Consider the following 27,999-nt stretch of genomic DNA (forward strand, 5'->3'; position numbering starts at 1 on the left):
TGTTATATTGAACTATAAATTCATGGTGGAAAAACGCCTAACCTAAATCTCAGATGGGAACAAGCGTCCACTATCAAATGAAAAATAAGGCAGTCCTTGTGGTGTTGGGTCAAAATAAAAGGGCCTATACTAAGAAAAAACTGTTCAAATAATAAGTCAGAATGTGATTGCCTTTAGGTCTCCCTTCCACCCACTTCTAGCACAGTACAAGTTGGGACCTTGGAGCACAGCACACACTTGAGCTTTCTCAGCACAAGCGACAGTTCTGTTTCAGCTATCAGGTTCCTTCAGAGTAAAGTCTCTTTGCATTAAAAAGTCTCTTACCTTCGAGGCCTGATGTATCCAACAAACAGTTCTGCTTCACGTATACTTTGCGTGATGGCTTCACCCCTGGGTCTCCTCTCTTCTGTGTGCAAACACTCCAGTACTTGTATTCAACAAAGTCTCAAAAGAGTTCCCTTCTCAGTGAACTTTTGGGTGGTAGTTATCCACCCCTGGATCTTCCTCGGCCGGGCTCGGATCCCTAAATGACAACGGGGGTGTGTAAGTGACTCCAATCAAGCAATCCCACTAAGTCAGTGCCTTGTCTGGGATGCCCAAGGATAGCCCTTATTTATGTATTTTTATGGCAAGTTATAATCTGGATGATGAATCCTTGTATAACACCCCTCTCTTAGAATCCCCCTTGACCCCACTGAGCCAAGAAGTAGGCTTGTTTTGCAAATTTAAAAGGTTTATTTGAAACATTAAACAATATATATATATATATCACACTTCTATAAATAAATTGATAATGGATAGTACACTTGTGAATATGAGCAGTAATCAGCAAGAGGTAATCCTACAGTAGCACAGTTCTGGGTTACTTATGAATAGGAACAGAAGAATAAGGTGGGAAAGAATGCTTTATATGGTTCAAGGAAACGCAATGATGAATGAAATACAGTACAGAAAAAAACTTGATAAGATTTCAACCAAAAGATAATATGATCACTTTTTCTTGAGCAATTCACCCCCCCCCCTTTGCAATGTAAGAAATGGAAGGAGAGCACACAGTCTTCAAGAATCCCAACAAAATGCAATACGAAATGCAGTTCCCTCCTAGCAAGCTTAGAGAAAAACAGGTATGATTTTAAAACACAGGCCCAAAATGCTTTGAATGTGGTGGCAATGAAGTGAAATGATGCTAAAATTGATTTTAATTCCCTGTAGGAGGTTCAGGGTGAGTGATATCTACTTTATATTAGTTCAGGCTCACTTTAGCAATGCTCTATGAGTAACTAGCAGGTTAAAACGAATTTTAGCAAAGGAAAGCAAGGAGCTGCTGATTTTTTACACATGGCTGAAATTGTGCAAAATGTCAAATCGCAGCAAATTTAATCGCGTGCGTCGAGCGTAATTACGGAGGCCCTACATGGAGTAGCAAGTCGGTTCGCTTTAAGATATAAGTTAAATTTCGCTCCTAGCACAAACGGTTCCGGAGATACGGCCGATTTAGTCAAGGTAGTTTTTCGGATTTTAAATTTTAAAGCTCAGAATGACAGATGACAGTTTTCAGTTTTAAAGATGGCAGAATGACACGATTCTAGGAGGCAGTTCTAATAGGCTAAAATAGTTTGGATTAGATTATTTTAAACTAAGAGATTGGTTTTGGCACAGTGAGTACTCACACTATATTTTTGAAATAAGCCGTCAAGGTCTGGTCAGGTTGGACGGGACTTCCGGCGGGTGGTTCTGAAGTCCCGGCTATCAGGGTCAGCTCTGCTCTCTGGGTCTGTCAAGCACCGGTTCTGCTCACAACGGTCTGGTTTGTGGTTCTCTCTGGTTCCGGATACAGCACTGCTTTCTGGATACTGCTACAGGTTCTTGCAAAAATTCTTGGCAAAAAAATTCAAACAGCTCGCCCGGCTGTTGAATAGTTTGGTTGGTTTTGAGGATTCAGCTTGTGGATTCAGGCCTCTCTGCTACAAATTCTGGAGTTAATTTCTGCTACAGGTTCTGGAGATTGATGGATTTGAAGTCTGGATCTCTGGATGTGAAGTCTGAAGTCTCCCGGCAAAGCGTCCCACAAGAAAGTGGAAAGTGAATGTCCTGCCTGTCTTTCAGTGGTCCTTTTTATGTCTTTAGAAAGTGGGTGTGTGCGTTGGTCATAACTAAACCTGCTCATCTCACTTATCATTGGCCAATTCATCCTCTCTCCCTTGATTGGGGGAAGGAAATGTGAGTCAGAGTGATGCTGTCTGTTTATGGGTCAGAGGATCCTCCCCTGGTCAATTTGCCCACAAATCTATATTTGATTCAAATACATATTTCCCAGATACACAAGTGGTTGACATTACATGTACATATTACAGATGAATTAAGACAGGTCTCTGTTCAAGCCCCATCTTCGCGCAAGCTGGGATTCAGAAATGACAACGTTTTGCGCTTTTTGGTCGGTTTACCAATATCGGACATTTACCAAAAATTACACAAATGTGCGCAAGGAGTATGGACATTAATTGATGAAGTGTCATTTTTAACATGCAGACATTTGGAGTAAGACCCTATTTTCTGCTACCAACCCCCCAGAATACACCACAGAGTCCTAACACCTCTTAAAACGTGCACAGAAAAATCACAAGAATAATGATATTACTTATATAATTTTGACCAGTCCGCACTATGAGTTATCTATTTTTTTTAAAATTATGCACTGGTCAAAAAGGGGTGTGGCTTCCCACATCACATGGTGGAATAACTAGTTTATCCACTTCCCCCAAGCTCAGCTGGCTCTCACAGGCACTTCCCCTCCCAGTTTCTCCCAAGAGGAAGCCATTTTACGACACCCCCAAAATAACATTTGCCTGAGCCCAGGACAGGGCTTTGTTCAACTTCCTGCAGTCTGCAGGTACCCCTCCCTTAATTCAATCAGAGAGGTGTGATCTCCTTTTGGTGGGGGCAGCAGGATGCAGCCAGGCCCGGGAAGAGTTGTTGAGCCAGTTCAACTCCTGTCGGGGGTAGTTGTCAGGCAGAATTCATCTAAATGTCACTTTAGTTCCCAGTTTAAATCAAACTTACAATTTTTACACATGCAGCTAGAATGCTGATTCTAAGTTCAAAACTATGACATTTAACAGTTGCAACTATGTGACACTCAAAAGTAGGTCACTCATTTAATTTAAACATTTCGATTTTAGTGGTTTTAAATCCAATTTCAATTAAGCTGCTGACATCCACAGCTCAGCCAGTTTTGTTATAAACATTGTTTTGGGCTCTTCATCTTCCCCGATTTTGTATGCACACACCACTTCATTCTGCCAGATGTCTGCTGGTGTTCAGTAAGATTTTTGAATATCCTGCAATGTTCGAAATAGGCACTTTGAGCTTGCATTCAGGAAAACAAAGGTGATTTTAAGGAGCTTTTGGTCTAATAACACTGTTATTTTTTCTTTGACACCACCTTTCACCCCTGGCGCTTCCGGTCCATCATGCTGGCACTGGTGGGGGGCAGGTTAGACAACCATTTTGGTGTGCGCACAACCGCGCGGTTTTCCTGGTTCTGGGATGGAATGATGGGTGGTGACAGCTCATCCCCACATCCACCCAGTCTATTGATTTAGTTTTGTTCTTGGATAGAATGATGGGCGGTGACAGCTCATCCCCACATCTACCCCGTCTAATAATTCAACATGGGTGAAAACCCTTGACAAACCCCCCCGCCCAACTGCACTTTGAATTTGAGTCGAGGGGGAGTCGGGTGCAAAGAATGTTTTGATCCACACGCTGGTATGTCCGCATCATCTTCTCCCAATTCTGTAGATGGCACAGTTCTGCATCTTTTCCTCCATCCGGTTGGATCGATCGGTTCTCCTCGCCGGTCCTGATGGGAATATTGGGCGGTACCCCGGGCCCCTCGGATCTTTGCTCCCGGTCCCTGGGTCGTTCTCCTTGGTCAGTCTCCATGGTTTCATCTCTCCTAGGATGATAAAGCAAAGCGGCAATACACATTCCCAGACATTAATGGTGTGGCGAACATATACATTTTATAAATCAGAAGATATGAACATATACATTTTTTTTTAAATTAGGAGACAAGAACATATATATTCAAGAATCACAGAATTTTATATGCTATATGTGGAATATTTTATGGTTGGAACTGAATTAGTCTGGAGCGGCCCCCTCTGGGATTCCAGTGGATTCCTCCAGTTGTTGCAGAGTGTGCCTGGGATGGCAACACTTTAGCTGATTAATATGGACCCACTTACCTTCCCCTTCCGCCAAATTACCTTTGGGGATGCAGATTTTGTAGGCAACAGGGGAGATCTTGTCTACAATTTCAAAGGGTCCCTTCCATGTAAGCAAAAATGTTCCCTGTTTGGCCTGGTTCCTTTGGAAATTGTATAGATAGACCAGGTCTCTCACATCATATTCCTTCCTGGTGGTTTTCAAATCATAGTGCGTTTTCATACTCTCAGCTGATCTCTCTAGATTCTGCTGAGCATAGGCAAAAGCATGTTGGAGGTGTTTCCTTAAATTCTCCACATACTCATGAGTTGTGGAGGCATTTATCAACGTTTGCTCTTGGGTTCTGTAGAGCAAATGCTGGGGAAGCACCATCTTGCGTCCAGTCATCAACTCAAATGGTGACATTTTAGTTGCAGATGAAGGGGTAGATCTGATGGCCATTAGGACCAGAGGTAGTGGGATATCCCAACTTGGCCCAGAATATGCCACAAACTTTTTTAATATGCTCACAATGGTTCGGTTCTATCTCTCTACTGCTCCAGAAGAAGCTGGCCTGTAAGCAATATGTAGCTTCCTTTTGACCCCCAGTATCTCCCACATCTTTGTCATTACTTCACTGGTGAAGTGGCTACCCCTGTCTGACTCAATCCTTTGAGGTAGACCAAAACGGGAAAAGATGTGGTTAATCATCAGGGCAGCTACTGTTTCTGCCTTGCAGTTTGGGGCTGGGAGACATTCCACCCACTTGGTAAACAAGCATGTGACGGTCAACATGTACTTGTTACCTCTAGACGAGCGAATCACAGGGCCTACAAAGTCGATTTGCAAATCTGACCATGGCAGTGTCATCCCCCTCTTTTGGAGAGGTGCACGGTGTGTGAGGGATGATGGCTGAAATTGTGCACACACAAGACACCCCTTCAAGTATTGGTCAAGGTCCTGCCCCATGTGTGGCCAGTATGCAACCTCTCTTAAGATTTCCAGTGTTGTGTGAAACCCCCTATGACCGGCAGTGGCCGCATCATGGGCGTGACTTAACATCAGGCTTCGGAATGAGGTAGGGACCACCCACTGATCATGGCCAGCTTCGGATTTCCTTACCAACAAACCGTCTTGGATTCGGAACCTTTTTGGACATTTCATCAACACTCTTAGGTCCTCTTTCCCAATGTAATCGGTATCCGTCAGGGGAAAGTTCTCAGGGTCCTCAATGTGTTGGTAAAACTTACCAATTATTGGATCCCCCTTCTGAGCTGTAATCAAATCAGCATCAGGGGTCTCCTTACTCCATTGTGCAGTTGAAAGATCATTGTGAGCATTTGTCTGGGACCTAGTGATAGCAGTGACCTGGATTTCCCCCAACAGGGACTCTATTTCTATTAGATCCCATTGGATGGCCCCGGTTTTGGCCAGCTGATCAGCTAAGTAATTTCCAGTTTTGTCTGGTCGCTCTACTTTGGAATGACCCTTGATCTTTTTCCAGTAGATGGTCATCCCATTCGATGTGACCAGATCATCAATATTTTGGATTAACTTCCCATGTTTCAGGGGTTTGTTATTAGCACATAACATGATCTGGTTTTCCAATTAACCAGGTGCTCCACGTACCCGTTCCGTACATAATCCGAATCTGTGATTATGACCAGTTCGTGGAGTTGATGTTGGACAGCAGTGAGGATGGCTTGATGCACAGCCATCAATTCTGCCACCTGACTGCTTCGGAGACCAATTTTGTATCCAGCGGAGGGTTCTGGGGACTCATTCACCCATGCGTTCCCTACACCGGCCACGAGTTCTTTTTCCCCGTTGTTGTCAACATGGTAAGAGCATCCATCCACATAGACAGTGGGCATTCCCTCACACTTGTCTTCTTCAAAGACTTTGTGTGGGGAATTAAGGTATGCCTCCATGTTGTCCTTGATTTTTAGACTTTTGTCCTCAAGACAGTTTTCTCTGGCACAATCATGCAAGTCAGCCAGACCTTGCGCAAGGGTACTCTTCTTGTTTTGGCCATATATGACCTCCACAGGAAAGCCTTGCATTGACAGAATCCAGGAAGTAATTCGGGAATTACTCACATTTCCGGCCCGGATTCTGTCACTTTGGAGATATTGCAGAGGCAATATCCGGCCCGGATTCTGTCACTTTGGAGATATTGCAGAGGCTGGTGTGGAGTCTCCACTATGATGTGTTCCCCCTGGATAAACGGGTGGTAATTCTTCAATGCCCACACCGTTGCCAGGAGTGCCTTCTCACAATCGTTGAAATTTTCCTCCACAGAGGATAAAGTTTTGCTCGCATAGGAGATTACTTTATTGACCTTGTCATGCTTTTGGTATAATACTGCCGTCAAGCACGTATTAGAGAACCCTGTCTCCAGGAAGAACTCCTTGTTTCTGACAGGGTAAGCTAGGCAAGGCGGTTGTGAGAGGCTTCTCTTGAGTTGTCTTGCTGCCTCGGATTGTTCTGTACCCCATTGCCACTTGACCCCCCCCTTCAAGAGATGAATCAGGGGTCTAGTGATCTCTGCGTAGCCCTCAATGAACTTTCTGCTGTAATTAGTCAGTCCAAGGAGGCTCCTTAGTTCCCGCAGAGTTGTGGAATCCTTCAGTTTCTGGAGTGCTTCTACTTTCTTTTCCTGGGGACAGAGACCCTGAGGAGTAATCTCATGCCCCAAGAAATTAACACGGGTTCTACACCACTGTGCTTTCTGAAAGGAAAGTTTTGCTCGGCGGCCCTCAACCGTGTCAGAACATAACGGATCTCCGCTATGTGTTCCTACACAGATGAACTTTTGATGAGGACATCATCTACATAAGCCAGGTTACCCCTCGCACCCAGGTCGGGCATGGCCTTATGTAGGAAAATGTTGAATTCATTGCCTGAGTTGAGGTATCCAAAGGGAGTCCGGGTCCATGTGTACTGCTGGCCCCCAAAGGTAAAAGCCAGTTTGTATTGGTCCTCCCTACTGACAGGCACGGTCCAGTATCCATTGGTCAGGTCTATTGCTGTGAATACCTGTGACCCCTGAATCTGGGCCAGCCCTTGGTCAATGTAGGGCAGAGGCCATCCGGAAGTATGGACCCGTTTATTGAGCTCCCTAAGGTCGGCGCAGAGTCTCCACTGGCCGTTTGGCTTCAATATTCCCAGCACCAGATTATTGAAAGTGCTGTGGACTGGACGGATTATTCTTCGGGACTCAAGGTTCTTAATTATTTCAGTAAGGGTCTCCATGGATGCGAGAGGCAAACGATATTGCTTCACAAACACTGGAGTCATACCAGGGTCCGTGGGGATTGTTGTGTGGATGTCGGTGCAACCACAGTCATATGAGTCTACCGCAAAGAAGTCTTGGAAATCCAAGAAAACTTGTTTCAACTTTTGCTTCTGTTCCAGAGTCACACAGGCATCAGCTAGGTTGACTCTCTCTTCCACCATCTGCCTGAAGCCTGGAAAGACTTCTGGTTTTGCTATCTCAGCGGCCTCCTCCAGCTGGGTGGAGAAGTCCCTGGTAAGAGTGCTGATTTGGACCGGAGGCTTCAGGTGGGAAAGGCAGCCCTCATGGACCTGGAAAATCACCTCATCCCCTCTGAAGTCACAAGTCACATCTTCCTTACCATAAGGGCAAGAATTGTACACCAGGAAGTTCCCCCCATGCCGGGTGAAAATCCTGTCTGGTGTTGTATTGTCCTCACTGTCACTGTCAAAACAGTCCTTGGGGATCGGTCCTAACAGTTCATTTCCTAAATCAATGGAGAAATGTCGTTCATCAACCGCCATTCCAACAATGGTGCCTGCGGCTAGAGTAATACTCTTTAAGTCGCTGTTATCCACCTCTATTGGAATGGTGTCATGTTCTATGTTGACTAATGTTGTTGGGTTTACCCCTAACCCTTGTTGTTGGAGAGAAGCATTTAGATGAATATAAGCATCAGAGTTTTTCAATTTTTGTCCTCTTTTAACTTTCACTTCCAGGGAGAGTTGTCGGGTCCTTTCCGGGATGGTGACTTCCTCTTTAATCTGAATTTCAACTGCATAAGGTAGCAATTGAGCTGACCTAAATGCTTTTTCTGGATCATCAAAGCCCATGGGATTATCCGCTAATCGGGACCAAGCTTTGAAGGTTATTAGGTCCAAACTAATGGCGAAGCGATTGAGAATGTCACTGCCTAAGTAAAAGGCGGCTGTGACGTCTCACACGACCCAACAATTATGGACTATGCTCTTGTTGCCAATAGAGATTTTGAGCATACACCTGCTTGGCAGGAGATGTTTCGAATTGGGTGCTTCCAGGTCCAATTCCCATTTGTCTATCAGTTTGAATGTGGGAATGGCTGGATCTTTTGGGAGTTGGTGGAACATGGCTTCGCTGATGAAGCTCTTACCATTGTTCACACACACTCGAGCCAGAACAGAGTCCTTCCCATCATTTAACTGAACAGGGATTAACAACTGATCTCCAATTTGCTGAATATCAGCCAGGCTCTGAGCTGATTTCACATCTTTCTGGACTATAGGAGTGGGAGTGTCTGATTGTGGATTGGTAAAGAATTTTAGAGTGTTTCCTTCCAGTGTGGAATACCACCTTAAACTGGAAGAAAGGTTGATTTTCAGAAATAGAGAGGACCCCCCATCACCAGTCTGTTGTCCTACTGCTATTACTGTCACATCTGGAATTTGGTTGTTCTGGAAGTGAAATTCTACTTGGTCAGATTTTTGTTCAACCATGTGGCAGGTGCCGTTTAAACTAACATGGTTGACACTCTGTTTTAATTTTATTGGTCGGCTAGTCTGGGTACAGAGGACCTTGTTTACACAATCTATTAGGGGTGACAACCTTCTCAGGAGGTCATTCCCTAGTAAACAAGGGGTGCCCTCTTGAGTCACTACTATGACCGGGTGTGTCACCTTGTGTCGCCCAATTTTGATGTCCAAATCTGCAGTCCCCTCGACAGGAATTTCCTTCCCGTCAAAGTTCTGCAGTTGTCCAGGAAGAGAGGTGAGAGGAATACGGTAATTCTCCCCCTTCCTGCATTTAGTTCATCAAAGGCCCTTTTGGACAGAAGGGTAGCTTGGGATCCAGGGTCCACCAGTGCCAAAATTGTACCCTGCCCCTGTACTTGTACCGGGGCATAGTATCTTCCCTCCTTCTCCTCAAGGGGACACAGATAATGCACATTTCTGGACAACTGGTGGGCTAATTTTCTGGTTTTGGACATTGCTAGCGAAGAGATTTGGGGCAGAATTCTGTGGAGAGCCTGGGGAATCTGAAAGACAAAGTTGGCAACTGGAAATGGTTTCGGGTTCTGGGCCGCCCCCCCTTTTTGGAGGCAGTCATCAGGACGGATTTGACCCATGGGATTTTGGTATTGTTGGTTCTGGGATAGAATGATGGGCGGCGACAGCTCAATCCCCACATCTACCCAGTCTGTTGATTCGGTTTTAGGTTCCCCTGGTTCCGGTTCTGGGCTGCCCCTGCCTTTTGGGAGGCAGTCACCAGGATGGGTTTGAACCAGGGGTTTTTGGTTTTGTTGGTTCTGGGATAGGATGATGGGTGGCGACAGCTCAATCCCCACATCTACCCAGTCTGGATTGGAATCTCTTGGGACCCATTTTTCCTTGGGAGGAGTTCCCCCATCTCTGAAGGAGAAGATCCTTTTCCCAGCGTCCTCTGAGGATCCCTCTCCCTCAAATTGGAAGACCCGTACCTCCTCCACAAAGTGGGTCTATTTGGGTCCTTTGTTTCTCCTACCTCCTCTCTGCTCCTTGGGTGGCAGACTTTCAGGGGCAGGAGATTTTGTTTCTGGTTCCTGGTTTTCCAGGGGCTGTTTACAAGTTGGGAAGGAAGCTTCCTCCCAGGCTTTACACCCCCTTCCCCTTGTGCCTCCTCCCTGGGAACCGGTGGGTTATCGGGGTGCTGCCCCCGTCATTGTTCTGGAGCACCAGGCCCAGAGTTTGGGGCATTCTGCAGTGGCATGCTCATCTGAGGGTTCTGTTGAGCCCTCAGTATGTGACCCAGATCCCGTGCCATATTTTGGACCTGGCGCTCAAGTTGTGAAACCCGCTCAGGCTGATACGGGGCACTATTTTCTCCCCTGGGCTGATCCCGGGAAGGGTAGCTATCCCTTCTCTGTTAATACCCCGGATTGGGAAGATTTGGGTACCCCTCCACCCTTGGCCTCCCCTCTCCCGGATTAGGTTGTCTGGGCTCAGGGAATTGGGAAAAGAAGGATGGGTGATTTTGGGGCTGGAAATTGGGTGGATACCTGGGAAAAAAGTTCTGCCCAGGATTTGGTGAATTTCTGCCCTCCTGGGGGAAGTTAGGAGGGAAGTTCCCTGGTTCAGGTGCTTGGCTGGATCCCCCCCCTTGGGCTGGAGGAGTCCACACATAACCCAGGATGGGTCGGTTTCCCTTGTAGCAGGGACTTACATAGTCAGGGGAGCGGGGGACCCCATTTTTGGGACTACCTCCTCGACTCCCTGTCTGTGACTGGCCCGAGGGCTTTCTGGGCTGTGAATTTTTTGGTGCAGGCAGGTTTTTAGGCCCCCCATCTCCAAATCTAAAACGGGGGCAACCTTTACCTCCGCCACCTTGGCAGCAGCAGGGGTGCTGTTGGTTTTGGGGTTTTTCTGCACATTACTTTTATTTTCTATGGGCTTCTGCACCTCATAGATCCGGGTAGCCTGTTCAATGACCCAGTCTAGTGACCTCTTCTCGTGAAAATCTCTCACTAGCTGGGTCATGATGTATTTGGGCAAGACATGGAAAAAAGTATTGACAAATTCTCTGCTGTCCGTGCGCACCCTTCTGGTGGTCTGCGCAAAGGCACGCTTCAATTCTTGCACAAATTCTTGTGGGGCCTGATCCTCCCCACATTGCAAATTGTAGGCTGCCTTGCGAGCCTCTTGAGGATTTCTATGAACAGAAAAATGTTTCAAGATGGCCGCCCTATATGCGGACCATCTTGATTGGTTTTGGTCCTCCAGCCCTGCAAAGAAACTGGAGTATTCTGGGGAGAATGTCCATTTGACGTACTGGATGCAGCTACTGCTGTCCTTCAAATGGAAAGTCTCCATCATTTGCTCATAGAGCTCCAAGTGTTCCCAAACAGAATACTTGGCGTTCTTATGATAAGGCGTGATGACACTCCTTATTGCCTTTATTTGTTTCAATGGGTCCTTAAGCAAGGCCTTTTTGCCCTATTGGCCTTTTTGGTTCGGGTAACCCTGGTCCATTCATCCTCTGACTCCGAAGCACTGCTCCCAGAGGTGCCCGTCTGATCTTCCAGGTTTTCCCAGATTCTGCGAGCCTGGGAATGGCTGGCAGAATGTGGGGTCCTGGTCTCCTGTGTCCTGTAACGCTCAGAGGAGTCTTCAGATCCCTCCTTGCTGCCAGGATTTGATGGGTACCCCCCACTGACCTAACTGGGCAGAGGTTTTCAGGATGCCCTTAATGGGCCTACTCTCCTGGGGTTCCCCACTAAATTGCACTGTGCTTGGGAGCCCATACCCGGCTGCCCGCCCCTCCATTCCTGGGTGGTACTGGCCTTTGAGCCCCATACTTTTGGTTGGATAGTAATCTGCCATCCCTGTGGCCCTGTGCTCATGTGCGCCAGGGGACATGGGGGTGGCAGAGTCCAGGGACTGAGAGAGATGAAGACCTCCGGTACTAGGGCTCCTGAGGTTATGCTCAGGCGTTTCCCTTTCCCAGCAAACTTCATCTCTGTCAGCCGCTGCTCCCTGTTGCAATGCAAGAGTCTGCGCCTTCAGATCCTCAGTTAAGGCCTTACTAGACTCTATCAGTCTCTCCTGCATCACTACCTGTTGCTGGAGCCTATCATTGTGCTGGCAGAGAGCCTCATTCTCTATCCTTGCCTCCTGATTGGTCCTGGAGTACTGGGCCAGTCTTTGCTGCAGGAGGGTAACCTCCTGAGTCCCATCCCTACTGGCCTGCTCCTTACTTGCCAGAGCCTCTTCCACCCTCCTGGTGTGCTCTAACAAGTTCTGATGCTCTTTTTGGAGGTCACCCAGCCCCTGGAGGGCCACGTGATTTTCTGCAGTTTTTCTTTTTAAATGGCAGACTTCCTGGCCTAAGGTGTCCCTTTCCTGACTAAGAGTCTGCATCTGTGCCGCCAGGTTGTCCCTTTGCCTTTTGAAGGCACCAGCTTTCTGGCGCTCCTGATCAAACTCTGCCTGGGTATCCAGGTCTTTCAGAATCAATTTATTGCTTTCCTCTTTCTCTCTGTCTAATCGAATTTGCAGGGTGGCTACCTGCTCTGTGCATGCCCTGTTGAAGTCCAGTTGTTGCTCCAGCTTTTTCTGGCTCTGCAGTAGGGAGTCCAAACCTTCTTGGTACTCCTTCTGCAAGGCCAGAAATCTGGTATCCTGGTCAGCCTTTTCCTGTTGCAGCGTATCCATATCCTCCTTTATTTTAGTGATGTACTGTCTGCTGTCATTTTCTGATTCCTGGCTCCTGAGCAGCCTCTGCTCAGAAGAGACCAGGTCAGATTGGGCCTTTTCTAAAGCCATCTGTAGCCTATTTGCCAGATCTTGGCCTTCAGCACATTTGTCCTGCATGGCTCCCATATATAGATACAAATATGCCGCTATCCTGGCAATCTTATTGTGTTCATCTTTGGCCTTAGAAGCCATATATAGTTCACTCAGGGCCACATGTAAGGGACCCTGATCTCTCCACATATCTGACCCAGTTGTAGTGACCTGTTGTGTGATCGCCTGCAACCATACATTTTGGTCCTGCTCAGACCATTCACCTCTCACAAACAGTTTATGTAAGAGGTGCTCCCTAGCTATCTTCATATCTACCAAGGTCGTCATTCTGAAATTTGAGTTCCTTCCTGACTTACAGAAGTTTGTATTTTATTTTGCAAAACAGACCGTTTCCTTAGAGCGTTCCTTTGAGGGGTGCTTTCACAGTGTAAAACAGCGTGGTGATCTAACCGGATATGTGTGTATCCCGTCAGTCAGCACACTGTATTAAGCTGCACAAGTGGTAAACCTAATCCAGAATCCCCGGCTACGAGCCCCCAATCTGTAAGTGACTCCAATCAAGCAATCCCACTAAGTCAGTGCCTTGTCTGGGATGCCCAAGGGAAGCCCTTATTTATGTATTTTTATGGCAAGTTATAATCTGGATGATGAACCCTTGTATAACACCCCTCTCTTAGAATCCCCCTTGACCCCACTGAGCCAAGAAGTAGGCTTGTTTTGCAAATTTAAAAGGTTTATTTGAAAAATTAAACAATATATATATATATATATATATATATATATATATATATCACACTTCTATAAATAAATTGATAATGGATAGTACACTTGTGAATATCAGCAAGAGGTAATCCTACAGTAGCACAGTTCTGGGTTACTTATGAATTGGAACAGAAGAATAAGGTGGGAAAGAATGCTTTATATGGTTCAAGGAAACGCAATGATGAATGAAATACAGTACAGAAAATAACTTGATATGATTTCAACCAAAAGATAATATGATCACTTTTTCTTGAACAATTCACCCCCCCCCTTTGCAATGTAAGAAATGGAAGGAGAGCACACAGTCTTCAAGAATCCCAACAAAATGCAATACGAAATGCAGTTCCCCCTAGCAAGCTTAGAGAAAAACAGGTATGATTTTAAAACACAGGCCCAAAATGCTTTAAATGTGGTGGCAATGAAGTGAAATGATGCTAAAATTGATTTTAATTCCCTGTAGGAGGTTCAGGGTGAGTGATATCTAGTTTATATTAGTTCAGGCTCACTTTAGCAATGCTCTATGAGTAACTAGCAGGTTAAAACGAATTTTAGCAAAGGAAAGCAAGGAGCTGCTGATTTTTACACGTGGCTGAAATTGTGCAAAATGTCAAATCGCGGCAAATTTAATCACGTGCGTCAAGCGTAATTACGGAGGCCCTATAAGGAGTAGCAAGTCGGTTCTAGGTTCGTTGGAAAGCCTAGAATCTTAGCTTTAAGATATAAGTTAAATTTCGCTAGCACAAACAGTTCCGGAGATACGGCCGATTTAGTCAAGGTAGTTTTTCGGATTTGAAATTTTAAAGCTCAGAATGACAGATGACTGTTTTCAGTTTTAAAGATGACAGAATGACACGATTCTAGGAGGCAGTTCTAATAGGCTAAAATAGTTTGGATTAGATTATTTTAAACTAAGAGATTGGTTTTGGCACAGTGAGTACTCACACTATATTTTTGAAATAAGCCGTCAAGGTCTGGTCAGGTTGGACGGGACTTCCGGCGGGTGGCTCTGAAGTCCCGGCTATCTGGGTCAGCTCTGCTCTCTGGGTCTGTCAAGCACCGGTTCTGCTCACAACGGTCTGGTTTGTGGTTCTCTCTGGTTCCGGATACAGCACTGCTTTCTGGATACTGCTACAGGTTCTTGCAAAAATTCTTGGCAAAAAAATTCAAACAGCTCGCCCGGCTGTTGAATAGTTTGGTTGGTTTTGAGGCCTGCTGAAGAGGATTCAGCTTGTGAATTCAGGCCTCTCTGCTACAAATTCTGGAGTTCATTTCTGCTACAGGTTCTGGAGATTGATGGATTTGAAGTCTGGATCTCTGGATGTGAAGTCTGAAGTCTCCCGGCAAAGCGTCCTGCAAGAAAGTGGAAAGTGAATGTCCTGTCTGTCTTTCAGTGGTCCTTTTTATGTCTTTAGAAAGTGGGTGTGTGCGTTGGTCATAACTAAACCTGCCCCTCTCACTTATCATTGGCCAATTCCTCCTCTCTCCCTTGATTGGGGGAAGGAAATGTGAGTCAGAGTGATGCAAAATACATATTTCCCAGATACACAAGTGGTTGACATTACATGTACATATTACAGATGAATTAAGACAGGTCTCTGTTCAAGCCCCATGTTCCTGCGAGCTGGGATTCAGAAATGACAACATTTTGCGCTTTTTGGTCGGTTTACCAATATCGGACATTTACCAAAAATTACACAAATGTGTGCAAGGAGTATGGACATTAATTGATGAAGTGTCAGATTTTTAACATGCAGACATTTGGAGTAAGACCCTATTTTCTGCTAGCAACTCCCCAGAATACACCACAGGGTCCTAACGCCTCTTAAAACGTGCACAGAAAAATCACAAGAATAATGATATTACTTATATAATTTTGACCAGTCCGCACTATGAGTTATCTATCTTTTTAAAATTATGCCCTGGTCAAAAAGGGGTGTGGCTTCCCACATCACATGGTGGAATAACTGGTTTATCCACTTCCCCCAAGCTCAGCTGGCTCTCACAGGCACTGCCCCTCCCAGTTTCTCCCAAGAGGAAGCCATTTTACGACCCCCTAATATAACATTTGCCTGAGCCCAGGACAGGGCTTTGTTCAACTTCCTGCAGTCTGCAGGTACCCCTCCCTTAATTCAATCAGAGAGGTGTGATCTCCTTTTGGTGGGGGCAGCAGGATGCAGCCAGGCCTGGGAAGAGTTGTTGAGAGTTGTTGAGTTCAACTCCTGTCGGGGGTAGTTGTCAGGCAGAATTCAGCTAAATGTCACTTTAGTTCCCAGTTTAAATCAAACTTCCAATTTTTACACATGCAGCTAGAATGCTGATTCTAAGTTCACAACCATGACATTTAACAGTTGCAACTATGTGACACTCAAAAGTAGGTCACTCATTTAATTTAAACATTTCGATTTTAGTGGTTTTAAATCCAATTTCAATTAAGCTGCTGACATCCACAGCTCAGCCAGTTTTGTTATAAACATTGTTTTGGGCTCTTCATCTTCCCCGATTTTGTATGCACACAACACTTCATTCTGCCAGATGTCTGCTGGTGTTCAGTAAGATTTTTGAATATCCTGCAATGTTTGATATAGGCACTTTGAGCTTGCATTCAGGAAAACAAAGGTAATTTTAAGGCGCTTTTGGTCTAACAACACTGTTATTTGTCCTTTGACACCACCTTTCACCCCTGGCGCTTCCGGTCCATCATGCTGGCACTGGTGGGTGGCAGGTTAGACAACCATTTTGGTGTGCGCACAACCGCGCGGTTTTCCTGGTTCTGGGATGGAATGATGGGCGGCGACAGCTCATCCCCAAATCCACCCAGTCTATTGATTTAGTTTTGTTCTGGGATAGAATGATGGGCGGCGACAGCTCATCCCCACATCTACCCCGTCTAATAATTCAACATGGGTCAAAACCCTTGACAGGTGCTTTCCTTCCCCTTGTCTTGCAATACTTATTGCTTCACAAATCTTGATGTCTTTTTAAACAATTCTTTTAGTCGACTTTTGGGTGGTAACTTTCCACCCCTGTATCTCCCTCCTTCGGGCTCGGTCCCTTTCCAAATGTCAGCCTCCCTCTTCCAGGTTCACTATGGCTTCTCTCAACTTTTTAAACATACAGTTCATGTAGTAACTTTTCACCATAAGGGATTCACTTCCTTTAGCTCTTGCAATCATCTGCCAGTCAAAGACTTTCAACGGTACAGAGGATTTTACAAGACCCCTGTATGACCACTTTGACATCTCTTCACCTCTTCTCAAGGGCTTCTGGTTGCGGCAGTCTTTCTACCATCGGGTAATCGCCCAGAGTTTCCTGCCTGAGCACCCACGTGGTGCTGGCCTCCTCTGTTGATGGATTTCCCCCTCTTCAGCTTCTCAAAGTTCAAAATGAGCTGTTGGCAATGTTTTGTTCAATACAGTTCAGTTCTTATCGATGCACCCCTTGACTCACCAGCTGTGATGAATCGATTGCCATTCTTTTTTCTTGGAGTAAAGGTTGGTACCTCAGACACCAGCGTCCTTCCCCAGCTTGGTTATCAGCAGAGGAGAGTCTTGTGTACCATAGGTATCTGCTGCAACACACGCTGGCCTTTGTTTGCGGTTTTAGCTTTCCATTTGCAAGACTTCACGGGTCTGGCTCGGAAAGGGCAGGGTCACTTCTCTCCTTGTCTCCCCCTCTGTGCCGTCTTTCTCCTCCTCTTGAACCTCTGTTCTGAGTTAGCTCTTACATCGTGCGGACTGCCTTGCTGGTATTGTGCTTTCATGCTCCACCTTTTATCCCTGGGGATAAGGAAGGGTCGTCAGGTGTGTGTAATTTAAGTCAATTGCCCGACTCTGCCTGACCCTACTGTTGGGATATGTCAGGTAAACAGTTTTAGTGTTAAACCTTTGTGTTTTGTGTCTTGAGAAAGTGCTCATGTCGGGAAAGGGGAGACGTATTGTTTCTGAATATTCTGCAGGGAAGGAAAAAGAGGGCGTGACATGAGGAATTATATTCTTTGTTCTAGGGGTTTTGGTAAACTCAGGAGGGTGAGATTGGTGGATTTCGTGAAACAAATGAAAATTATCAAAGTTTTTACCGTGATTAGAACAGGGGGGGATTGTGGGAATGGTGGTGTGTTGTCTGAACAGATTGAGAGTGCGGGAAATAATAATCATATAGACCTGGAGAAGAATGGTCGGGAGTATTCGGGGAGGTAACAGAAAAACAAGGATTCTGGGGTTTGTGGTTTTTGAGTGCAATGGGGTGGTTGGATTTGCTGGGTATGGAGGGGTCATTGGATCTCGGCCAGAGGGATTCGCTGGGAGGAAGGGAGGTAGATGTCATATAGCCTGTAAAGGCTTCAGAGGTCTTGTCTTCCTCTCACTCTTCCTCGGTATAATACTGTGTCTCACCTGAGGTCTGTCCCTGAGCACAACCTCAAATTTCTCTTTTCCAGGTATTCTCTCCCTTCCGTCCACCCCTGGGGTTGGAGTCCGAGGGCATTGGCCCTTCCCAAGCCACCTGAATAAGGGATTCCTGTGGCTGGCTAGGGAAAATACCCTCAGGTGTCTCACAGTATGTAACTGGGACAATATTGGAAGTTACACTGTGTACTCGCTTCTTCATATTTACATAACTTTATTTGTATGTTCCTCAAATTGTAATGACATTACACACAAATAAGAGTAACACAAAGTACCTCATTTTGAGTATGGTGGAAATACCAGGGGTAATAAAACCATACTCATAATTTCGTCACATTCAATTACTGTTACAGCCATAATACTGCCTCGGAGTTGGAGGGAAAGCCCAAGATTCTGGGGTGGTGTTATTTCCAATTAAGGGGCCCCATAGGACACTATTGTGCTTGACAGATTTACCTCCGGTGACAATTTCCCTTGGAATATGGTGGTGTAGTAAAACTGGCAGTGAATCCATACCATCGCTTTTCTATCACACTACTGTACAAGTAATGAGGCCAATGTTTGGTAAAATGCTAAGAATTAAGGTTTATAGGATTCAAGCTCCTCAATTTAGCCACTAGGCCATATATCCCCCACCCTCGTACTCTAAGGATACAGGGTAAAAGCCTGCACTCGGTAAAGACTGGTATTTCATACATGGGATCATAGAGATAGGATAAAAAAAAAATGAGTACATTTATTTGACAGTATGTGTCACACTATGTTTCATTGAAGTGTGCAGTTCTGACAGGAATGTGTAAGGTGCACAACTACGTGGTTTTGCTGTTACAAGCAATGTTGCAGTAGGAGGAATTGAAATGGTGTATGTGTTTTGCTTTTCGGAAGTGGTGGTGGGATGGTTGCAGTTAGATACCAGTTGGTGTATTCTAACAGTTTATCCTTTTTCACTTTTTAACACTATCCGTTCATGCAGTTTGATTCCTGTTGGTGTATTCCAAGTACTGTACTATTTTTTTTATTTTATTTATTTATTTGACTTATATTCAGGAAAAAAAAACTGTAATTTTGTCAAAGAGTGTGGCACAGTGTTGTCCTGCAGTTTGTTCCTCTTGGTTTCATCGAAAATGGTTTCATCGAAAATGTACTATTGAAAACTAATATTGCAGTATTGTGGGTGCAGTTAGATACCTGTTGGCGTATTCTAACTGTTGCTAGATTCACAGTTCTCGAGGGTATGTTTTGATGCCGTTTGGTTCTTTAAGGTGGATTTTAGCAGTTTCACCACTGGAAGTAACATTGTAGTACTGTGGGTGTACTAAAATACCAGGTGGGATATTCTGACTGTTGATAGTTTACGAGTCTTGAAGGGCATCTTCAGGAGAGCTTTCATTTTTGCTGGTGGATTTTAACTTTTATAGTGATGGAAAGTAATATTGCAGTATTATGGGTGCAGTTAGATACCAGTTGACGTATTCTAACTGTTCATAGTTTCACAGTTTCGCAGGGTATGTTTTGAAGCACTTTCATTCCCTTTGGTGTATTTGACATTGCAGTATTATGGGTGCAGTTAGATGCCAGTTGCTATATTCATTGCAGTGGTATGCGCACAGTTAGACAGCAGTTGGCATATTCTATCAGTTGGTAGTTTTACAGGTTAGTGAGGACAGATTGTAGAGCCTCATACTAAGTTCTTTTAGGTACTATGGGTGAAACAAGATCAGTGCTTGTTTTCCAAAGTTGTTGTTTCTGTGTCTATAATCATTGAGTCATTGGGGAAAGAACTGTATAGTATTATGAAAAAAAAATGAACAACATGCACATCTGTACCCATGTTGAAACTATTTTCCATTTTGGAAACAGCATTGCAGCACAACTGATGTGCTTATGGACCAATTGTTGTATGCTAAGTTCTTACAGTTTCACAGGGTAGAAGGGTATTTTTCCTTTGCACTTACCTACCTGTTTGTGTCTATCGGGTAGTAGGTTATGCTACTTTTACAGGTTAAGGAGTACATTTAAGTTTCAGGAATATTAAGTAGGCATTTGTTAGATTTGCTTGTAATATCCTTTTCAGAGTGACGGAAGTATCAATGCATTCAACCAACCACATTTCTTTTTAATGTATGCAGTTTTTGTGAAGGTTTTCTTGCCAAGCAATACTTGCCCATGTGTGAAGCTAGTAAGCTTGCAGTTGCTTTTGGTACATCTGCATTGTATCTTAAAAGCATTACTATCAAGTATTGGCTATGTGAGTTTAAGTGTAAGGTGAAACGATTGAATTGCAAACAGTACATACAATGCCATGATTTGCATGTCACACCAGCTGCTGAAATTGAATGGATTCACAATTAGGTATAGATAAATGCACAAAGCGCTCATTAGGGACTTGATCCTGCGCGATATGGTTGCAGAGAGTGCATGTATGTTCCACATATATGAAATCTGGAAGATTTCATCTCAAGGTATATTTTTGTTTTCAAGCACTTGCAGTAAGTACATTAGACATTCTTGTGGATCTTCTTGTGTGTTTATGGTGAATCTCACCATTCCCACACAGTAGTCCAATTCCTGCCTTATTCCTGAGACACTTAAAGTGTTGTCAGGATTGTTTGTTGCATTTCTATGAAGGAGGAGCATTTGCAAACACAACTGGTCTGCGCCGTTCAAGTAAATGTTTTGAACAATTGGTGGCAATTGGAACAGAACGTTGATTGCTACATTTTCTTAGCAATTTACACCAGTTGTGTTGGAAAATTTGAATGGACCTGACAGTTCTCTGTCTGTGTCATTTGCTGGAGCGCCACTTGTTTTTTTAGAAGCCATTCTTCTCTTTCTTTGTGCCGTTGGATGTGCACTTGCGTTTTCACTTGTCATGCTCACGGGCGCATGGAGGATGTGGCAGCGGTTTCGATGGAGCGGCCATTAGAGTTCCAGCACGCTTCCTTACTCTTGCACGGGTGACGGTCTAGTCTTTTTTAACGTTTTCTACGTTGCAGCGTCGTGGATAGCCGGAAAGTATTTACTTCCGGTCTTTCCCGGCTATTGGTGCGTTGCAACGTCTAAGTTACCGCTTTCACTTATCTTGTTGCCTCAATGCTGGTTATTCTCTTCCTTCGGTTGTGTTTCCTCTCTCTCTCTCTCTCTCTCTCTCTCTCTCTCTCGTGTGTTCCTTCTCTCCGCCATTCAGCGGCTTTGACCATTCTCATTGTGGGATTTTTGTACCTTTCCCTGTGGTGTCCAACGGTATCCTGCTGCTCTCAGCAGTTTCCCCCCAGGCGTCCAGTTTCCTCTTTTTCCTTTTCTTCTAACCTTTCTCTCTGGTTTCCCTGCTTACCTGTATCTGGATTCTTCGCTGGGTTTCTACATCATCCCGGACTCCACTGACGCATCCACCAGCAAGTCTACATCCTTCGCTGTGGGTTCCAGCGCCTCAGAGTATTTTGTCAAGGGCTACATCACATACCAGAGTCCACAGACGTCTCCACAAGCAAGCCTTCATCTGCGCAGAGGTTTTTTTTTACACCAGTGGCTTTTTCCCCTGTTTACCTGTCTTCGGTGACGGGGCCACAGCATACAGATGGCCGCTGTGGCTTCACACCGAGGAGGGATCACAGCATATACCGCTTATCAATACCAGGAGGCCACAAGATACGCCACGGATTCCAGTTCCACAGGTGAGGAGTCGGAGGAGGGAAGTGGGTCGGACGGATCAGATACATATTGTGACAGCACTACATCCTTTTGTGGTTGTACTACTTGATGGAGTAGCAGCTGCTTTCCATTTCTTTAGTGGTACTTTTAGAAGATCTCTTATAAGTTCTGTTTCATTACTTTTCTTTTAACATGTTTTCCTTTTTGAGGAACAGGGTACATATCGAGCTTGGCTATGTAGAGTGCTCGTAGTCTGTTGTACTCTACGATGCAAGGAATGTCAGCCTTGACTGTATAAAAATTGACTAGAAATGGTCATTCAAGTGTACGTAGCCGTGACAGTGCTATATAACTCATACCTTCTTTAAAGACTGTGCTGTCAATGTCAATCAATGCCTGATCTGGGGTTAGACCTTGCAATTTATGAATAGTGACTGCATATGCAAGTCTCTGTGTACATACATGTCTTTGAAAAGAAGGAATCGGGATGTTGAGCATCCTATCCTTTTATCTTCTGAAAGTTTGTCAAAGTGGATGTTGACAAACTGAATGTTGTTTTCATGTGGGTATGTCTGGAAGCCAACAACTGTCCCAAGTGCTCCATAAACTAAACCTTGCTCCACTTCAAGATTACGTTTTAGCATTACTCTACAGTTTGAACACAAACTTAACATTTTCTCCAAAACAGTTGTGTTTTTTAAGCTAATTAGTTGTGCTGTGGCTTGTTCACACATAGGAAGTATCATATAGTGCACTTCCAGTTTGTCGGTGGAGTTAGTTTGCACCATTGGTTGCATTTCTTTTTTTAACATTGTTTCATAGAATAGTGCACAGATTGCTAGGGTTGGCATTAAGGACATGCATTTCACATTTTTGTGTGATAATTGTTTCATACATCAGCAGCAGATGTGTAATGCCCTTATAGTTCATGGATGAGTTTACTATTTAAGATAGACTGTGCATCCTTTAGAAAGCAGATCAATCCAAATGTTTTTTTAAATGTTAGCATAGGTGAGGTCTGCAGACTGACACATGTTTTAAGTTAGTTCTCTGTATTGGAAATGTTGCCAGAGATTTACATTTCCTATGCTGCAAAGTGTTTTATGCCACAGCTTGTGTCGTAAGGTTTTAAAAATAGGTTCATCTTTTACTGGTGTTAATTGTAGAAGATCTTTGAAAACAATTACGTGTTTTCCTCCAAAGAGTTCTTCGTAGTTCGTTTTAAGGACCTCTTGCCATCTGAGGTGAATCAAAGCCAACATTACGAGCAGCAGTCAATGTAAAGTAACACCACCCATGTTGTAGGCAGCTAAACCTACGGGGGCTGTTACAACAGCTGAAAGCTATTTGTTTGTCAATTTTTGGAGGAACTTGCTGATGATTTTTATTAAGAATGTTTTGAATGTACCAGCTTCACGACTTACATACAGGACTACAGGTTTATAATTTTGACAGCTACAAGTTTTAGTTTCATGCTGCACACCATGTTCGATTTCTTTAGTTACTTCCAGGAAAATGCTGTGTTGTTCATCATCGAGTTGTGATTTCAGTAGAGCAAAGTTTTCTTCAGATTCCTCATATTGACACATGGGCCCTCATTACGACCCTGGCGGAAAGTAACTGACCTGACCGCCATAGCGTAAATAGCGTTTCCGCCATTGCACGACGGAGTAAAGTGCGGCTAATTCTGACCCATCGGGCACGAGCACTACGCCATGGCGGAAGTGCAAAGTCCGCGATGGCGGAAATGTCCCCAAAACGCCCCTCACCGCCGTCGTACGGCGCCCTAGGTGCAATTCCGCCACCCATCATAGCGGTCACCGTAATGAGCGGTAATCGCAAAATACGGTGACCGTAAATATACGGAAACGGAAGTAAAAACATGGGCCCGGAACGGGAAACAGCACGTCGTACACCTATAAAATCAGAATCCCAACACAACCATTAAAAATCCTACCCTGAGACACATCCCAACCCGTTAGCCACCCTAGTGAAAACAATAAAAATGGGAAAAGTTGCGAAAAAAGCGTGCGACCGCAAGCGGCAGGTCCACTTCTCCCATGAGGAACTCACCGTGCTCACAGAGACCCTCCAGGAGAATGCTGCCGTCGTCTTCTCGACGCAAATGACCAGGACGGCACTTGCGAACAAGAAGGCCATATGGGCCCTGGTGGCACAGCGGGTAAGTGCGGTGGGGACCGCACCCCGCAACCCACAGCAATGCAGAAAGCGATGGGACGAATTGCGGATACGCGTACGGAGCATACTATCAGCCAACCGTAACATTGCCACAGCTACCGGGGGAGGATCGGAATCACCCATCAAGTTGACCCCCTGGGAAGAAATCTGTGCCTCCACCATTGGAATGGAGAGTATAGAGGGAGTCGGAGGGATGGAGAAAGGAGTGCAGACATCCGAAGAATCAGGTAGGTGGGCCAAATAAAACAATGCTAAATCCACAATGTCCAATCATGTGAAGTACCATGTGTCCACATAGTGCAACAGAAACACATGTCCAGGAGAACGTCCACATACATTGGCTTGATAGCGCACTTTAAAAGTCACATTAAATACATAAATAATTAAAAATCCTAAAAACACCCTCTACACGTGCAGCATGCACACCCTGACTGCAGGCTGCAAAACAACTGCATCCTCAATCCACACAAAAATGAAACCACCTCCAAGGCCCTGACCCAAATCACCCTCAGGTACCACCCCAATGCATGTGATACATTGCCATTCCAATTTCCACAGACCCATAAATAATGCTCGCCCTCCTTTACTCCAACACAGGGTCCGATTCAAACGAGGAGCTTCAGGACACCCCTACCAGCACACCTGCAAAGAGGGCCAAGACCAACGGCCAAAGACCCTCCACCTCAGCTGCACGGATCAAGACACGGCAGCAGCACAAATCAAGTGGCAGCACACAGGAGGGGACTTCAACAGGCACCCCAGCAGGCAGCATGCCCACAACAGCAGCACCACAGGTCCCCCCAATGGATGCCACAGAAGGCATTGCTTCTGGTGGCAGCAGCACCATAGGTGACACTGCATTAATGGCAGCATGCTCCGACACAGAAAACGGTGCTGTCGATGTAGGATCCATCCATGACCTGTCTCAATCCCCCTGTTTGTTTCATCCCGTACACCATGAGGACACCACGCAGGGGCACCCACAAGACGACGACTGGCCATCCCCCACAAGCCCTGTGGCAAGGCAACATGAGGTGATCAGCCCCTCTGTGACACCACCGCAAATGGGCATGGCCCAGCAGAGGCAACAGTCCCTCGACCAGGTGATCGTGCAACAGCAGCAACTGGCCACGCTCCTCAAGGAGCATGCTGATGAATGTGGGGGTACTAAGGCAGCCATAGAAACATCTACTGAGACACTTAGGGCAGAAATGGAGAGAAGTACAGAGACACTAAGGGCACAAATGGAGAGAAGCACCGAGAGCCTGAGGGGGGAACTGCATGCGACGTCCAAAGACGTATGTGCTGAACTTGCCGCTGTGCGCCGTGTGCTCACTGAGCTCTCACAAACCCTTAGGGACATGCATGGAAGTGAGCAGGCAGAGACATCATCCGTTGCAAGTTCCGTCCAGGGCAGCCCCCAACGTAGATCTGGGAGGAACCTGCGCTCCACAGGCAGGGGTGCACCTGATACCCGGAGAGGGGGCTTGCAATAGCGTCTGCCCACTGACAATGAGCATCTTTGGACACTGGTGTTCGGGGGGGAGGTAGGAGGGTGGAGGGGGTGTGTTGGGCTTTCTTGGGTGGCGGGTCGATGGGGTGTGTAACATAATTTCACATATGCTATAAACATTTCACAATCATCCAATGAGATGTGTGGACATTGATCTTTGTGTACGAGGCCTTTATAGGCGTACAGTCCATATTGTGCATGTTCCAGACACACACAGTGCCACAAGTCCCGTGTCCATGTATCAGCCACCAGGCGTGAGTGCTAGAAGCATGAATCTATGATAATCTGACGAATTTCACGGCCCTCCTGTGCCTCGCGGACTCCTTGAGGTGCTGCCACATCCCCACCCTCATCATGAAAATCTTCAGGTGCTTTCAGTTCTGCGTCAGGGGGCATGGGCACATTTCTAGGTACGCACATGTTGTGTAGCATGACACATGCCATGACCATCTTTGCAACCTTCTCATGGCGGTACAGGAGTGCCCCGCCAGACCTGCTGAGGCAGCGGAAACGAGCCTTCAGTAGGCCGAATGCCTGTTCTATGACTACACGCGTACGTGAGTCGGCATGGTTGTAGTCCTCCTCATGCTGGTTCTGTGGGTTCCGGAGTGGTGTAAGGAGCCATCTCTTCAGTGGATACCCGGCATCACCTGTATGTGGACAATAAAGGATGTTTGTGGAATGACATTGCTACGTACGCATCCCCCCCCCTTCCTGCCAGGTCATTGGCGCATCACATACCCCACATCATCATGCATGAAATGAGACTCACCGAGTAGCCAGGATCTGTTCCCTGCGTGACGCTCCATGTAGCGTGGAATTGTAGAGTTCCTCAAGACCATAGAATCATGGGTTGATCCAGGAAATCGGGCACAACAATGTGTAATGATCCTGTTGGAGTCACACACCATTTGTACATTAAGAGAATGATATTGTTTTCGGTTGCGGTACTGGACCTCCATGGCATGTGGGACAACCAATTCCACATGGGTGCAGTCGATGGCACCAATGCAACCCGGTATGCCGGCAAGTGCATGGAATCCCACTTTTGTGTTCGTAATTTCCTGCTCCGAGCCTGGTAGAGAGATGTAGTCGTCTGCGTGCTTCAGGAGGGCATCGAGCACTTGCAATAGTGTCCGTGACAACAGTGGCTGTGAAATGCCATGCAACTGTCCGACTGTGTGCTGGTAGGTGCCTGTGGCCAGGAAGTGTAGTACAGACACCACCTTCAGTAGGGGTGGGATGGCGGTTGGGCTATCTATCATGCTGACAAGGTCAGCGTGTGTCATGTCCACAATGGCGGTTATGGTGTCCCGGTCCAAACGGTAGAGGGTGTGGATCTGCTCATCAGTGAGGTTGAACGGATGAGCTCGGAGGCGTGGGATTGCGGGCTGCCTGCGTGGTGGTAGTGGCTGTGCTGGTGGGCCTTGCTGGCCCTGCCTTGCCCTCCTCCTCCTCCTGCGTCTCCTCTGTGCAGCCGGTTGTTGTAGTAGTTGGTGTTCGTCTTCTTCTTGAAGTTGGAGTACTTGCAGTGCTATCAGGTCCCCCAGGGCCAACATCGCTAGTCCTGCCGGTAGCATTTTGGAGTGGGTGTGGTTGTGGGAGGGGGTTGGGTGTGCAATTTATGTGTTGTCAGGCAGTATAGCCTCCACCTGTGGTGATTCATTTCACCTGTGCAAGCTGCAATCCCCTTTGGGCGAGCACGTCCCGCACACAACGCTGCAATTTGACGCATGGCATCTTGCTATTACAATCATGTATTTAATCCCGATGGCAGTGAAATATTGGTTCATATGTTCATTCTGCTATGGTCCCATTGTTTGACATACTATCTTTACAGTCGCGAACAAACTTGTGAAGGGTCAGTGGAATGTAGTACTCGATTAACGGTGGACCCTCATGCAGCACTGTACCGAGGTTCACCGACGGGCGGGGCGTCCCATTTGTGAGTGAAGCCAGTTGCCATTTTCACACACTGCCGCACTACATGGATGAATTTGTGATTTCAAGCGGTCACAGATGCCTTTTCGACGTGATGTTGCAAATGAGGAATTCGAAGGACAGCGCTTTCGGTTTTCAGCTAGCGGCGAGGAGACATCCACAGGTCTGACTGCAGATATAAAGTTCTATTGTTTAATGTCCTTCGGACAGGGGCCATGGCGAGAATGCAATGATTGATATGAATAGTATAGGATGCGCAATAGCGTAGTGGACGATAAGGCCGGACGTTCCCAAATACATGTTACTTCACAACACTGGAATTTCGGGCTGGAGCACAGTGGATTTTGCAGACTGCATTACGCACAGACTCAATGGAAATTTCACATGTTATGTGAGTAAATAATCAGGCGTTTTCATACCGGGATGAGGGAATGATGTATGGATGCATGGACAGATGATTTACTTGAGAGTTTGCCATGTACATGGCTTTTTGGAATCTATCCACTTCCCCTGCGCTATGTGATGCAGAGCTGCCATAGTGGGACCATCGTCTATCTGCCCTTGTTGAACCCTCCCTGTCTCGACGCGCCTTCAAACACTTGTGTCTATGCACGTTACTAATCCCATCTAATGGATTCTGTTTTAACAGACGCATGCACACAAAGACTCGTTTGTAATAGTGTTTTCACCTCGATTTATATAGTTATGATTCGCAAGTGATTTTTGGGTGGGAATAATCCTTTTGAGTGGGCTAGCATGCATATGGCTGTAGATTTAGTGTGATCATTG

Source organism: Ambystoma mexicanum, chromosome 2q (assembly GCF_040938575.1).
Source record: "Ambystoma mexicanum isolate Mex_15411 chromosome 2q, UKY_AmexF1_1, whole genome shotgun sequence".
NCBI lineage: Eukaryota > Metazoa > Chordata > Amphibia > Caudata > Ambystomatidae > Ambystoma > Ambystoma mexicanum.